Consider the following 14,256-nt stretch of genomic DNA (forward strand, 5'->3'; position numbering starts at 1 on the left):
AATGGTAGCATATATAATGTAAATAATAGTGGTCCTAAGATGAAGCCTTGCGGGACCCCATATTTAACCATTGTACGTTTGGATGAAATATTATTGAGCTCTACAAACTGATAGCGATTTGTTAAGTAAGACTGAAACCATGAAAGGGCTGTGCCTGAGACTCCAACCCAGCGTTCTAACCTTTCTAGCAAGATCCTATGATCAATTGTGTCGAAAGCTGCACTAAGATCAAGAAGCACTAACAGTGATACATAGCCTTGATCTGATGCAAGGAGGAGATCATTTGTTACTTTAACTAATGCTGTTTCAGTACTGTGATGGGGCCTAAAACCCCTTTTCAAATATGTTATTCCTATGCAGATATAGGCATAATTGCTGGGCAACAGCTTTTTCTATGATCTTAGATATAAATGATGTGTTTGAAATGGGTCTATAATTAGATAGCACAGTCGGATCAAGATTTGGTTTCTTGATCAGAGGTTTGGTAATTGCTAACTTACATGATTTGGGCATGTGACCTATTGTAATGGATGAGTTAACTATAGTTAGAAGAGGTTCAGTTACAGCTGGTAATACCTCTTTTAATAACTTTGAGGGAACTGAGTCTAGTGTGCAGGTAGTACAATTTAAGGAAGAAATTATTTTCTCTAATTCTGATTTTGGGAGTGGATGAAAAGCATCAAGTTTTTTTCCCGGTATGTAATTTAAATCAATATCAACCAAACCAGATGACATACCAGTTGTATTGCTAATAAAGGGTTTTATATTTTGTCTAATATTCTCTATTTTATTATCAAAGAAATCTATAAATACATTACTAGTGAGGTTTACTGGAATCTGAGGTTCTGTGCCTGCTTGATTTTTTGTGTAAGTTTAGAAATAGTATTAAAAAGAAATCTAGGATTGTTTTTATTTTTCTCTATCAGTGAGGCTAAGTATGCTGAGCGTGCTTTAGTGAGTGCCCGTTTGTAGTCAATAATGCTATCCTTCCAGGCACAGTGGAATACTTCCAATTTAGTAGATCGCCATTTCCGCTCTAATTTACGTGCTATTTGTTTTAAGTTTCTAGTTTGGTCAGTGTACCACGGGGCGAGCTTTTTGGATCTAGCTTTTTTATATTTTAGTGGAGCTACTATATCTAGAGCTGATCTGCAGGTATTCTCTAAGTAGTCGGTTAGACTATCTAACTCTCCTGGATCGGATGGCGAGTGGGCTAAAGCAGTTAAGTCAGGGAGGGTTTCAATAAACTGTGTTGCTGTTGATGAATTTATCGAGCGCTTTATACACTGCCAAGGAGACGGGCGGGTATTTATGTTAAGGTGAAAATTGAATTTGACTAAATAGTGATCGGAGATTGCTACGGTTTGCGGGAGTATGTTTATATTATCTACGTCGATACCCAGCGTTAATATTAGATCTAGGGTATGATTTCGATAATGTGTAGGTCCTACTACGTTTTGTTTAATGCCGACAGAGTTCAATATAGAAGTAAAAGCCCTTGTCAGTGGATCCTCCGCATTATCAAAGTGTATGTTAAAGTCTCCTACCATTATTATTTTGTCACTACATACTGCTAAATTTGCTGCAAAATCGGTGAAATCATTTAAGAAATCTGAGTAAGGCCCTGGTGGTCTGTATACATTGGTTAGGGAAAATGTACTTTTATTTTCAGATGGACTAATTACATTAATAGACTGCATCTCAAATGAGTTTGAGATATCTAAGTATTTCTGATGAATTTCTAAACAATCACGATAGATTATACATTAGATTATACATAGGAACATCGCCAGAATCCGGCCATTCCTCTCCCAAAATGCCGCTGAGGCTCTCGTCCACGCATTCGTTACTTCACGAATTGACTATTGCAATGCTGTTCTGCATGGACTTCCGGCTCGGCTGCTTAACAGGCTGCAACATGTGCAAAACGCAGCTGCAAGGATTTTAACTTGCACCAAATCCTGGGAGCACATCACACCTGTGCTGAAACATCTACATTGGCTCTCGGTTCAGTACCGCATACAGTTCAAGGTGATTGTACTGGTGTTCAAATCACTGCATGGCTGTGCACCATCTTATCTAGGTGGTCTGCTTCAGTCCTACACTCCAGTGCGCACCTTGCGCTCATCCGAGCGGCATCTACTTCAGGTGCCCAGCACCAAGTTGTGCACTGTTGGTGATCGAGCCTTCAGTGTGGTTGGTCCAAATCTCTGGAACAGTCTGCCACTCGACCTGCGCTCTTGTTCATCCCTCTCAGCATTCAAAGCTCATTTGAAAACTCACCTCTTCCAGATAGCCTACAGCTAAGCAATATTTGTTTTAATTTGTTTTATTGGTTATTTTATTGGTTATTTTAGTTCTGTAATACTGTATTTTGATCTACTTTTTACTTTTCTATGCTTTTATTACCTGTACAGTGTCCTTGGGTTTCCTGAAAGGCGCTTCTTAAATAAAATGTTATTATTATTGTTATTATTATTCCACCTCCTCTGCCTGACAGTCTAGGTCTATGTATATAACTATATCCCACAGGAGTGGCTTCGTTTAGAGTCAAATAATCACCAGATTGAACCCACGTTTCAGTTAGACATAGAATATCAATTTTCTGGTCTGTTATAAGTTCATTTACAAAAACTGCTTTTGAGTTGAGCGATCGAATATTGATTATTCCAATTTTCAGATCGGTCATATAGGTTGTAATAATTTGATGTGAAGTCTGAATATTAGTTAAAAACTTAGGGCGGACTATTTTCTTATGATTTAATTTAACCCGGGGCACAGACACAGTCTCAATCCTATGGGATCTTGGTGACGCCTCTAAGCAGCTCGCAGACAGACGGTTTAGCCCGTTAGTCTGTGGCCTGGTTGCGCCTCTGGTTAGTCAGCAGCTCCTAGTGCTACACTGCCCACTAACTAACAGACTACGGGCTATGCTGCAAGATAACAGGGCAGCGCCATCCCGGGTGGGGTGGACACCGTCCCTGCCTAAAAGACCAGGCTTGCCCTCAAACTCTTCCCAATTATTAATAAAGCCCACTTGATTTTCTGAACACCACTTGGACATCCAGCGGTTTAGCGACGAGAGCCTGCTGTACTGCTCATCACCGCGCCGCATTGGGATGGGGCCAGAGCAGATTACGGCATCGGACATCGTCTGGGCTAATTTAACCACCTCTTTAACATTAGCCTTAGTCACCTCTGACTGCCGCAGACGTATATCGTTGGCCCCTACATGTATAACTATCCTAGAGAATCGTTTATGGGCTAACAGTCTAAGGTTGCCACTAATGTCCGGCGCTCTGGCTCCCGGTAAACAGCTGACTGTAACCGCTGGTGCCCCTACAGGAATAGCGACTTTCACGTGTCGGACTATAGAGTCTCCTATCACCAGAGTCTCCTCAGAGGGTGTAGCACTGAGCGGGGCAAACCTGTTGGACACGTGAACCGGGGAGTGGTGCTCTGGTGGGCTAGCGCTGGCGTTAGCGGTAGCTGCAGCCCTCGCTCTCCGACTACGCCGCCGAGACGTCACCCATTCGCCCCGCTGTGAGGGCTCTATCGCCGGAGTCGCTAGTTCTCCCTGGCACGTCCACACCTACTACTGACCCTGTCTCTCTATCCCTCAATAACGAGTGGACGCGGCGCTCTAAACTTTCCACTTTCGCCACAAGAGAAGTAACTAACTGGCACCTCTCACAAATACTACCACTATTACTATCAGTGGCGAAAGGGTCTAGACTAAACATGCCACACTCCGAACAAGGAAACAAACCAACACCAGCCATGAATAAATCAAAACACTTACCGTGTCTAGCCAATATATAAACTTACGCTAGCTGATTTGTGAAGGCAGAAAGTTGGTCAGCGGCCGGAATAAAACCTGTAAAATTTATCTAGGAAGGCAAAAGGTAAAGATTAGCACGTAAATAAGATTATTATACTTTAGAAAACAATTTCAAAATTCACTCCGCAACAGCGTCGGCAGGAAGCAGCGTCACACAGAACCGTCACACAGGAAGCAGCGTCACCAAAAGGACCCTTAACATCTTAACATGATATTGTTTTTTATTATGGTATATAGTTGTTTTCTGTGAATATTATCACATGAAATGAAAGCATAGATCTTTGAACACACTAACCATAGACTTTTATATAGGGTTAAAAATATATAATTTTACATTATTTTTGTGTATTTAAAAGCAGAATCCAATGATTTTAATGTTGAAATCTCATTGATAAACAGTACATTGTAAGAGTTTTTGGGTTGATCAACCAGCATTTAAGTTATCCACTGTAAGTTTATAGGATATGAACATATATTCATAGATTACCTCTGTTGACACATTTTAATAAGATTTAAATGACAGTAAATTGAGTTAATTTGAATATATATTTTTGTTATTTTCCTTTAAAAGATCTGTACTTTGACAAGTTCATTTGTAGATTGTTTTAATAATACCATGAAGTAACCTAATTATGCTGTTATTTTAACATTCTAGCTGTGAAATTACAAAGAATAAATACAGGGAAAATCTAATTTTACAGTAATTCATTGTTGAATTATGTGTGGTATTTTACTGTAATTTTACGGTAACTGTTTCGAAACTTTTGCTGTCGGACATGTTACCGTTTTTTTACGTCTTATTTTTTTACAGTGTGGCAATTTTTAAAAATATTTTCAGGCAGGCTTTTTAAATTTAAAATATTTTTGACATTTTGCACAGTGCCTGTCTGACAGTTCGATATGCACACTGCACACTGATGGTGACTTTCTTTTGTTAATGTTCTCCAAGGTTTAATTAAATAATAAATAAATAAAAGCTGAATAAAGCCAACCTACCATGTTTATTCATTAATCTGAGTGTTTTAGGTTTTTACTTTGAAGTCCTGAATGAGAATGGGATCCCATTTAAGGTGCTCTAGATAAAAAAAAAACACCGATTCGACTATTAGTCGACTAAAGGGGAAATCTGGCGAATCAGATTTGACTATGGAAATCCTTAGTTGAAGACACCTCTACATTAAATGATCAATATTTCTGCAGTAAAGCAAATTTATTTTCGTAAATTAAATCTCATTTGGGAGGGTTTCATCTTTCATATGAGTCATTTCTAAAACCAATCAGGTTATAAGCTTTTGTTTCCACAACATGGATAAGTGACAGAACTTATGTCAGGGACTGTACGTGGCCAGTAAAATCGTTGCCTAATTAATGCAAATGTTCGATCAACACCAAAGTTTCCAGAGTCATCATGGAGTGCAGTCTTGGCCTGTACCCTCAGGTTTTCTGGCAAGACCAGCTGGTCTAAAACTTTATCTTGGCAAGCTCTTATTTGCCTATACAGAATGCCATCCTTAACCACTAACCTCTTCCACTCCTTTAGGAGAAGACACTTGTGCAGTCCACCACCATGCAGCTCGCCGCCTGTGGGCCTGGTATCACACTCTTTACTGTGCAAGACAGGACCAATCACTGGATCAGCTTTCTGGCGTACCCTGATTTCCTGGTCATAGCTGGCAAAACATCAGTGCCCACACCATCAAAAACATCACAGACTGCTAAATCCTGGTCAGGTGCCTCGGGACTTCCAGTGCTTTTGACATGATTGGGGGTTGCCCTGGTGACCCTTTCCCCTCCTGCTTGTGTATCACACCGAGGCCTCACACACTGTGTGTACATTCTCAGTGCAGTCTGTACCTCCCTATGCGACATTCTGGACAAAGCGTCAGCATTTGAATTAACTTTCCCCGGTCGGTAGTGAATTTCAAAATCAAACATGGCCAGTTGTGACACCCAGCGCTGGCCAGTGGCATCAAGCTTGGCTGTGGACATCACATACTTCAAAGGGTTATTGTCTGTCAACACTGTAAATCTATTACCATAAAGGTGGTCATAGAATTTATCAGTGACCGCCGATTTTAATGACAAGAACTCTAATTTGTGAGCAGGGTAGCGTGTTTCCAGTGGGGTGAGGGTCCTACTGGCATACACTATGTCTCAATCAGCACCTCCTTGAACTTGGGCCAAAACTGCTCCCAGGGCTTCTCATGAGGCATCAACCTGCAGCACGAATGGTAGGTTGTATTCTGGATATCCTAAAACAGGGGCAGTGATGAGCATCTCCTTCACGGTGTGGAAGGGAGTTTGGCATTCACTGGTCACTGGTCCATCTAAAAGGGACTACGACCTCACCAGGTGATTTGCCTTTTGTCCTCCTTGGATTTCCAGAGGTGAGATGGTAAAGGGAAGCTGCGATTGAGGCATATCCATCTATAAAATGATGGTAATACCCAGAAAAACCCAGGAACCTCAACAGGTGTTTGCGGTTTGTTGGCTGTGGCCAGTCTTTCGCCATGCTGATCTTTTCAGGGTCTGGGCTAATGCCATCAGCAGACACCACATGGCCTACAAGATACTGTACTTCCTTCCTCAGCAGCTGACATTTTTAAGGCTTCAGCTTCAAACCATGTTCCCGCAGCCTGTCGAACACAACCTGAAGCCGTTCCAAATGCTCCTTGAATGTTTTGGAGAAAATAATGATGTCGTCCAAATAACTGAGCAGACTAACAAAATTCAAGTCACCAAAACAGCATTTCATCAATCTTTGAAAAGTTGAGGGTGCATTCTGGAACCCAAAAGGGATACGGTTTGCCTCAAATAACCCAATTGGAGTGCTGAAAGCAGTCTTTTGCTTGTCATGTTATGCTTGTCATGCTTGTCAACTTGCCAATAACCATAGGTGAGGTCAACAGTGGAGAAAAAAATTGGCCTGCCCTAATGCCTCTAGTGCATCCTCTATTCTAGGGAGCGGGAAGGCATCTCTAGTGCTGCAGGAGTTTAGTTTCCAGTAATCTATGCCATCTCCCTATGTGAACCATCTCTTTTGGTGACTACAACAATAGGGGATGCGTATGGGCTTTTACTGGGACGGATTACTCCAGCCTCCTCCATCTCATCTATGGCACATCTGACCTGTTGGTACTGGGTCGGGGGTATCTTTTGGTAGGGTAATCGAAAAGGCTTAGAGTCAATCAGTTGTATGTTGTGCTGCACAGTCCTCGTGTGTCCATAGTCAAGAGCATGCTGAGAGAAAACATCTGCATTGGTGGCTATCAACTCCTTAAGCCGGGAAAGCTGGTTGCTATTCTTAACGATGCAGCTACTAAGGTCAAGCCTAGAAAAAATGTCCTGAGCTGACTCTGCTTCCATGGCCTGCCTCAAATCTCTTTGCATGTCACCTCTCTGCCTCACTGAAGCACTAACATGGTTTCCATACCTGGAATCACTTGTCCTACCCGCCTCACCCCCAGTCGCTGAGACACCTTCCAGTAGGAATGCAGCTGCAATTGAGGCATGCGGCTTAACTGTGACAGGCTTTGCAGAGAGGTTCATTACCCTTACAGGGACAAATCCTTTCTTTACATCAGCTAGGACACGAGTGACCATCAGGCCATCTGGAAGCCTTGGGGAGGGCAGGCTTTCAACTACTGCTGTATATGGCACACCTTTCAGTCCTCTGTATGTTTTACCTCACAAATTTACCTCTCTTCCAGGAGGGATCACCTGTTCACAGCGCCCCGCAAACCACACAGTGCCAATTTTACCCTCTGTTTCTTTCTTATCTGTTCTCACTACAGCTATCAATGCTGAGTACCACTCAGGGTGACTGTGCTTCACTCTAGATAGGAACTGCTTCCCATAGGATGATGGTTTTTTGTAAGCAGGCCTACAAGTGGTGTATCCTTGCAGTTTTGAGTGGCTACCACATACCACCACATATCGTTTCGAACAACACTGCACAGAATGTGACATGGAAAGTATGAACGCTTCAGCTGTTCGCGGAGGTTCGCGCAAGGTGTGCGGAGTCGCGAGCTACAGTCACTATAATAAACAATCATTAAATAATGTGATAAAAAGCGAATTATTTCGAGTCCTGTTAGCCTCGAATATGTTCGCGAGTTAACACATCTCCACCTGTGTGTGGAGGCACTGTTTATTGATGCATATGCTCTCCGTGTACTGCATTCATTTCCTAACCGGTAGATGTCTCTTTGACCACAGATTCGTCTTCCCTTAATGGGGGAGGGGCGAGAGAGCGGCACTGCATGTCTTTCTGAAATCTAACGTTGCGGTTTATTCTCATGTAAACAAATTTGCATGATCCAGTGTATTCTCCCCTCTTGTTGGGCATTTCACATGTTGGTATATTTTTGGTAAAACAGTTTTGAGATTAGCCTTGTTAAAGTCCCCTGCGATGATGTGAATGCCATTTGGATAGGTACACTGATGGTTACTGATAATGTTCAGCAACAGAGTAAGAGCTATTTTTACATTGGCGTCCCGTGGAATGTAGACTGCGGTAATGATAACTACAGTTAGTTCCCTGGGCAAGTAAAATGGTCTGCATTTCACCGACATGAACTCTTAAGTCGGGAGAACAGTGCCTGTCCATTATAATGTTACTATTGCACCAACCTTCATGCACATAGATGCAGAGTCCTCCGCCTCTGTTTTTCCCTGAGTCACTGTTCCTGTCCTATCTGTGTAGCGTGAGCCCAGCTAGCTGCACTGAAGCCCCGGGTATCTGAGCATGTAGCCATGTCTCTGTGATGATGATCATGCAGCTGTCTCGAACGTAGTGATTATCAGCTAGTTGTAACTTTAAATCATCCGTTTTGTGTACCATGGATCTGGCGTTTGAGAGATAGAGGCTTGGCAGCGGTGGTTTGAGTGGCTGTTTCCTTAGCTTATTCAGCAGTCCAGCCCTGCAGCCCCATTTTTGCTTCCTCTCACGACGCCATCTACGTCGCTTGCCAGACCCAATAACAATCCATGGAGATCCCGCTGGTCTCTCTGTCTCATCCGGAATGTTGTGAACGTGATGAAAATTGCTATTGATGACCATTTCCTGTTGAAATCCGATGTGTAATAGATCCATACGGTTGTTGTGTTTGTAGGAGTTCGTAAACGACATGCAACATACCAAAACAGCACACAAAACACAGAATAAAGTACACGAGTAAGGAGAGCTGTGAGCCGCTGCGCTTCCCAAATGGCCGTTCCAGCCAGCCAGTAATAGGATCATCAATCCCTGAAACTTTTTGTAATGAAACAAAAATTTGAAAGTTTTAGTAAACATCCAAATACATCACAGAATTTTTACTTGATCAGCTGTCAGTGTCATGTATTCTTCTGCCCTCGTTGGAGGTCGTGTAGACTGCCCTTAAAGTGCCCCTGCTTCGGGTGTTATTCTGACCCTGTTGGTTGTGAGCTCTGTATCTCTGCGTGCTCAAAGGGTGGTTCTGATGCTCGACACTGGCTGAAGTGGTACCACATTACTCCTGTGTCCTTCAATCAGATGGCATGTGATGTTCTCTCAGTGACCTGGAACGGACTGGTTCACCTGGGTTCCAACCACTTCCTTTTGATGACCTTTAACAGGACCCACTTGGTGACAGGTAGATCTGCTCATGGTGGTGATTGTAACTCCTCTCCTCGTACCTGGACAGAGTAACCTTCAGATTGCTTTTTAGTGCATTGTACCATTCTTTGTACGACCCTGAGTTTTTCCTGTCGGGTGTCGCAAGTGCGTTGGGGCCCCCTTAAACTTCTCCCTGTCTTGAGCTCAAACGAAGAGAATCCTGTAAAATAATTCACTGAAGATATGAAGATGGCCAACAATACAAACAATCATCCCTGTTTGTGCACATACCTTTACCTTTATCCTTACCATTTATCCTTCCCTGAGATTGAGAATGATAAACCAACCCATATTTGTGTCTCAGACCCAAATTTTGTTCCACAAATTTTAGCTTCTAGCTAGTGAAGTGCGTCCCATTATCTGAGGGCACTAATTTAGTAAACCATGGTGCAGTATCCAGTGATTTATCAACATTTTGCAGATGGACTTGGAGTCCTCTGCTCTGGTGGGAAATGCTTCTACACAACCTGAGAATTTGTCCCCGACCACTAACAAATACCTTAGTCCCATTGACCATGTCAATGTAGTCAATCTGGATCCCCTCTCCTGGCTCCTATGGCCCAGGTTTTAAAACACTAGAGCTGTTATGTGCATTACAGATATCACATTTTTCAGTTCAGTCTGCTATTTAGTCAGTTAAGTATGGGTGCGATCAGTAACTCAAAATTTCCTTCATTTGTTTTCTAAGTAAGTAAGTAAGTAAACTTTATTTATATAGCACCTTTCACAGACAGAATCATCACAAAGTGCTAAACAAACATAACTAAGAACAAATCCCGGATAATACAATAATTAAAACACAATGAACAGTACTTAAAAGAAAGCCTGCCTAAATAAAAATGTCTTAAAATGTTTCTTAAAAGAGTCAGAAGAATCAGAGCAGCGAATGGACAGAGGTAGAGCATTCCAGAGCTTTGGAGCCACCACCTGAAAAGCTTTGTCTCCATGAGTTTTATAACGGGTTCGAGGTACAGCCAGCAGCATTTGATTTGAAGACCTCAAAGTCCTGGATGGACAGAGAGGCTTCAAAAGAACAGTGACCCAGTTCTACATGAACCGCTATGTACGCCGAGTCTGTGTAGATGTTAACTTACTTGCTTTCTACCAGCCTTAGTGCTGCAATGACAACCAACAACTCAGCCCTCTCTGCTGATTGTAGGCAGTCAGGTTTCCCAGAACTCACCTGTGTCTCCCTGAGCTTCCATTACCACAGCGAATCCTGATTCAACACCGCCATCTTGATTCCTGAACCCGCCTGTCCACATGTTCTCTTCCCCGAGGATTGGTTCCACTTCAAAATCTTGTCTCCATTTAGCTGCTTTGCCACCTCGGTTACACGCTCATGTGCCAGACCCTGTAACATAGCATCAGCCATATTAATTCCTTCATGTGTAAACAGTAAGTTTGGTACCGTCAAAACCTTCTGTACTCTTCTCTGTCTCAGTAGGTTGAGTATGAACATTTGTGAATTTACATAAGCCATGATGCTGTGACTGGTTAGAATGTGTAATGGATGTCCTGTGACTATGTGTGCTGTTTTTTGAACAAGTTTTGGAACTCCCACTACATGCTGTGTGCATGGGGGTGTAATTTTTCTGTGTTGTCTAACAAAATGCTTCCTGTCCCTCCCTTTTTTCTGAAACAGCACTCCGTTCATGCAGGAGGGTGTTTCAGAAACATATTGGGTAATCTGCCTGTATCTCAAACGTAGCTGGTGGCCGTGAGATGAGGACCATGTCATGTGGTCCCTCTGACCACAGAGAAGCTGGTATCTGGTCTAAAATTAGGTTAGAGTCTGGATGATCGCAGCATTCTCTCCTGTGGAACCTGCTCAACATATCATGTGTTAGGGTAACCTTGTCAAATGACGTTGCATTAATAAAAGACTTAGCATAGCTAACACATGGCATGTTAGTTATTATCCAGTCCTTAGCTCTCCTAATCATGTCTCCCAACTACTTAGCCATGTGACCAGGGTGTAAACTAGTGAGATGTGTGGAGTGGCTGAGTCTCCCATCATATACCAGCGTCACTGAGCAGGTGTCAGCTTCACAGGTGTCAGCTTCACAGGTGCCACCACACCCTCAGACCCCACTAATATGCCCCCGGTTGCAATTTCCCATACCTGATCCTGTAGCTGTTCCTCAAATTCCTCCCCATAAACTGGATCCCCTATTGGGTCAGGTCAAAGTGCAGGAGTCTGGCTCCAGAAGGCCCCAGTAGATGTCAACTGTGGGAGGCCATTCCGTGGAGATCACCAGTCCTAGAGGGCTACATAACACAGTAGCTCCTAGTTAAAAAAAATTATTTTCTATCAGGTGCAATCCCTGATATAAGGAACCTGTGGTTAATGGCCTGCTGGCCACATTGGAACAGTTTTATGCAGACTTTGGTATTCCTCCTAACAGTCGCTCACTAAGTCATCAGGTAAAATGCAGTTGATTGCTGAATGAGTTGCTCCTGTGTCAATCAGAAATGATAACCTTTGAGTATTGACAGTGAGGGACTGCATGGGGTCTGCCATGGCTTTGCTGTTCTGGGCCCTGTTATTCCCACTGGGTTGCTTCCCACTCTCCAAGGGGGAACTGGCCTGGGGCCACCGAAGGGTTTGTTCTGGTACAAATGCACTTCTGGCACTCCCTCATCCGACGGCGTTCTGAGGACACTCCCTTGACCAGTGATCCTCCTGCCCACAAAGAAAACATCCACCCGACATGCCACAACCAAAGGAAGTTTTTATAAAGAAAATGCAATTTTAAACAGATGAGTTTTGAGTCTGGATTTAAATTCTGTGAGTGAGTCTGTATTCTGGAGTGCAGATGGTAGTGAGTTCCAGAGTCGGGGAGCAGAGCTCTGCTCCCCATAGTGACAAGACGAGCAGAGGGTACAGTTAACTGTATGGAAGAAGAGGATCTGAGAGTACGGGAAGGAGTGGTGACTTGAAGTAGATTGACAGATATGAAGGAGAAAGATTGTGGATCACCTTAAATGTAAGCAGAAGAATTTTGTAATCTGAGCGGAACTTGATGGGTAACCAGTGTAGCTGTTGTAAAACAGGAGTGATGTGGTGCATGGAGGGGGTTCTGGTGATAATTCGGGCAGCTGCATTCTGGACTAGTTGGATTTAATGGAGGGATTTGTTGGGAAGGCCGGAGAGAAGAGAGTTGCAGTAGTCCAGACGGGAAGTGACAAGACTATTAATAAGAATGGCAGTGGTATGGGGGGTAAGCGAGGGGCGGAGGCGGTTAATATTACGAAGGTGGAAATAAGCAGACCGGGTTATGTTATTGATGTGTGACACCCAAACTCTTAACCTGAGGGGAAGGGGAAACTGAGCAGTTATTGATGATTAGGGAAAAACTGTTAACTTTGGATAGTGGTGCTTTTGTACCTACGAGAAGAACCTCAGTTTTATCACTGTTTAGTTTAAGGAAATTTGTAGTAAACCAGGATTTTATTTCTGCTAAGCAGTCTGTGAGGGTGGAAGTCTGGAGGCTGGGGGACGGTTTACTGGAGATGTAAACCGTTCACGTTCAATCATACGAACGTTCTTCATTCATGTTATTCATTTACTGCTAAGCGGGACGAGAAGCAGGACCTAGTTCTACACCGGGGACAAGGCACAAGAGCGTACATTTACCACTACATTTACCAGATTGTACATTTACCACTACATTTACCACATCTTACATTAACCACACTGTACATTTACCACTACATTTACCAGATCGTACATTTCCCAGTGGATTTAATTGGGTTATTAATGGTTTCAATCATTTTCATATTTTGCGGTAAAACAAAGTTACTGCCGTTCGCTACAGCGTTGAACACTGTCAGAGCCACAAGCTCTTGTGATAAATAGGTAGATAGATAGGCCTATTAGGTTCGCGTCAACCCCGTGTAGTTAACGGTGACATAAAATAAGAAACAAGATTTTTTTTCTAGATTGTCTGTAGTTGTAACTGGTGAATCCAGGGACGTGTGATAACATTCGCACCAGGGCTGAAAAGGTTGAAGATGAAGTTGTAAACTCTTGTCGTTTGAGTCTACCCTGTGCTTTAGCCCATGTTAGAAAATAAAAACACGTGAACCCTAGTATTTTTACAAAAATTTTCGCCGCTGATGTATTTATTGGTTCATTAAGACGTAATGGCTTTGACTGAGCCATCTGGAATGGCGAAAGCGGCTTCTCGCGTTTATGATCTGGCTCCATACATTGAATCCATTGACAAGACAGTCAAAATTTTTTTATGGATTTTACTATATTTTACGAAGCCTGTAAGGTGACATCATGTAAAAAAAATAACGCGTGGCCACGACTTATTAACGCATGGGAACGAGATACCAATGTCGCCTTTCACATGCGGCAACAAAGTTTATTTTTTCACAGCAAAGCAAGCAGATCCCAGGGATGTTCACAAACTGACTGCCCAAGGAAGGTAAACCTGGCTTTATATAAAGTAATACTTAATTATCTTGTTAGCATGCGTTAATTATCTCGTTCGCACGCGTTAGTAAGTCGTTCGCACGCCTTAGTAAGTCGTGGCCACGCCTTATTATATTTTTTACATGATGTCACCTTACGGGCTCCGTAATATTTGGCATCACCTGTCGCTGTACCCCCGTACACCAGCAGCCACACCCCCCCCCCCCCCCCCCCCCCCGTTGCCGTATCCCCATGACATCACATGTCAACGCCCCCCCCCCCCCCCCCCCACATGTCAACGCCCCGTCGCCGTATCCCCATGACGTCACATGCCCCGCCCCCCGGTCTTCT

At 43.2% G+C, this 14,256-nt stretch overlaps 1 long non-coding RNA gene across 4 annotated transcripts in view; it reads right to left on the reverse strand.

Annotated features, from left to right (window-relative positions):
• Positions 1-1,095: 1,095 nt before the first annotated feature.
• Positions 1,096-14,256, reverse strand: part of LOC143498139 (uncharacterized) — a 43,388-nt gene continuing 30,227 nt past the window's right edge. Inside the window, exons 3-6 of one of the 4 annotated variants that reach the window (XR_013125946.1) lie at positions 11,605-11,750; positions 10,663-10,833; positions 5,365-5,448; positions 1,096-3,890 (exon numbers count right to left, since the gene is read on the reverse strand). This is a non-coding gene — a long non-coding RNA (uncharacterized LOC143498139). Of the gene's footprint in view, positions 3,891-5,364; positions 10,834-11,604; positions 11,751-14,256 lie in introns of all 4 variants that reach the window. The other 3 variants (XR_013125945.1, XR_013125947.1, XR_013125944.1) reach the window with 3 other exon arrangements.

The sequence above is a fragment of the Brachyhypopomus gauderio genome, chromosome 2, assembly GCF_052324685.1.
Source record: "Brachyhypopomus gauderio isolate BG-103 chromosome 2, BGAUD_0.2, whole genome shotgun sequence".
NCBI classification, from domain to species: Eukaryota; Metazoa; Chordata; class Actinopteri; order Gymnotiformes; family Hypopomidae; genus Brachyhypopomus; species Brachyhypopomus gauderio.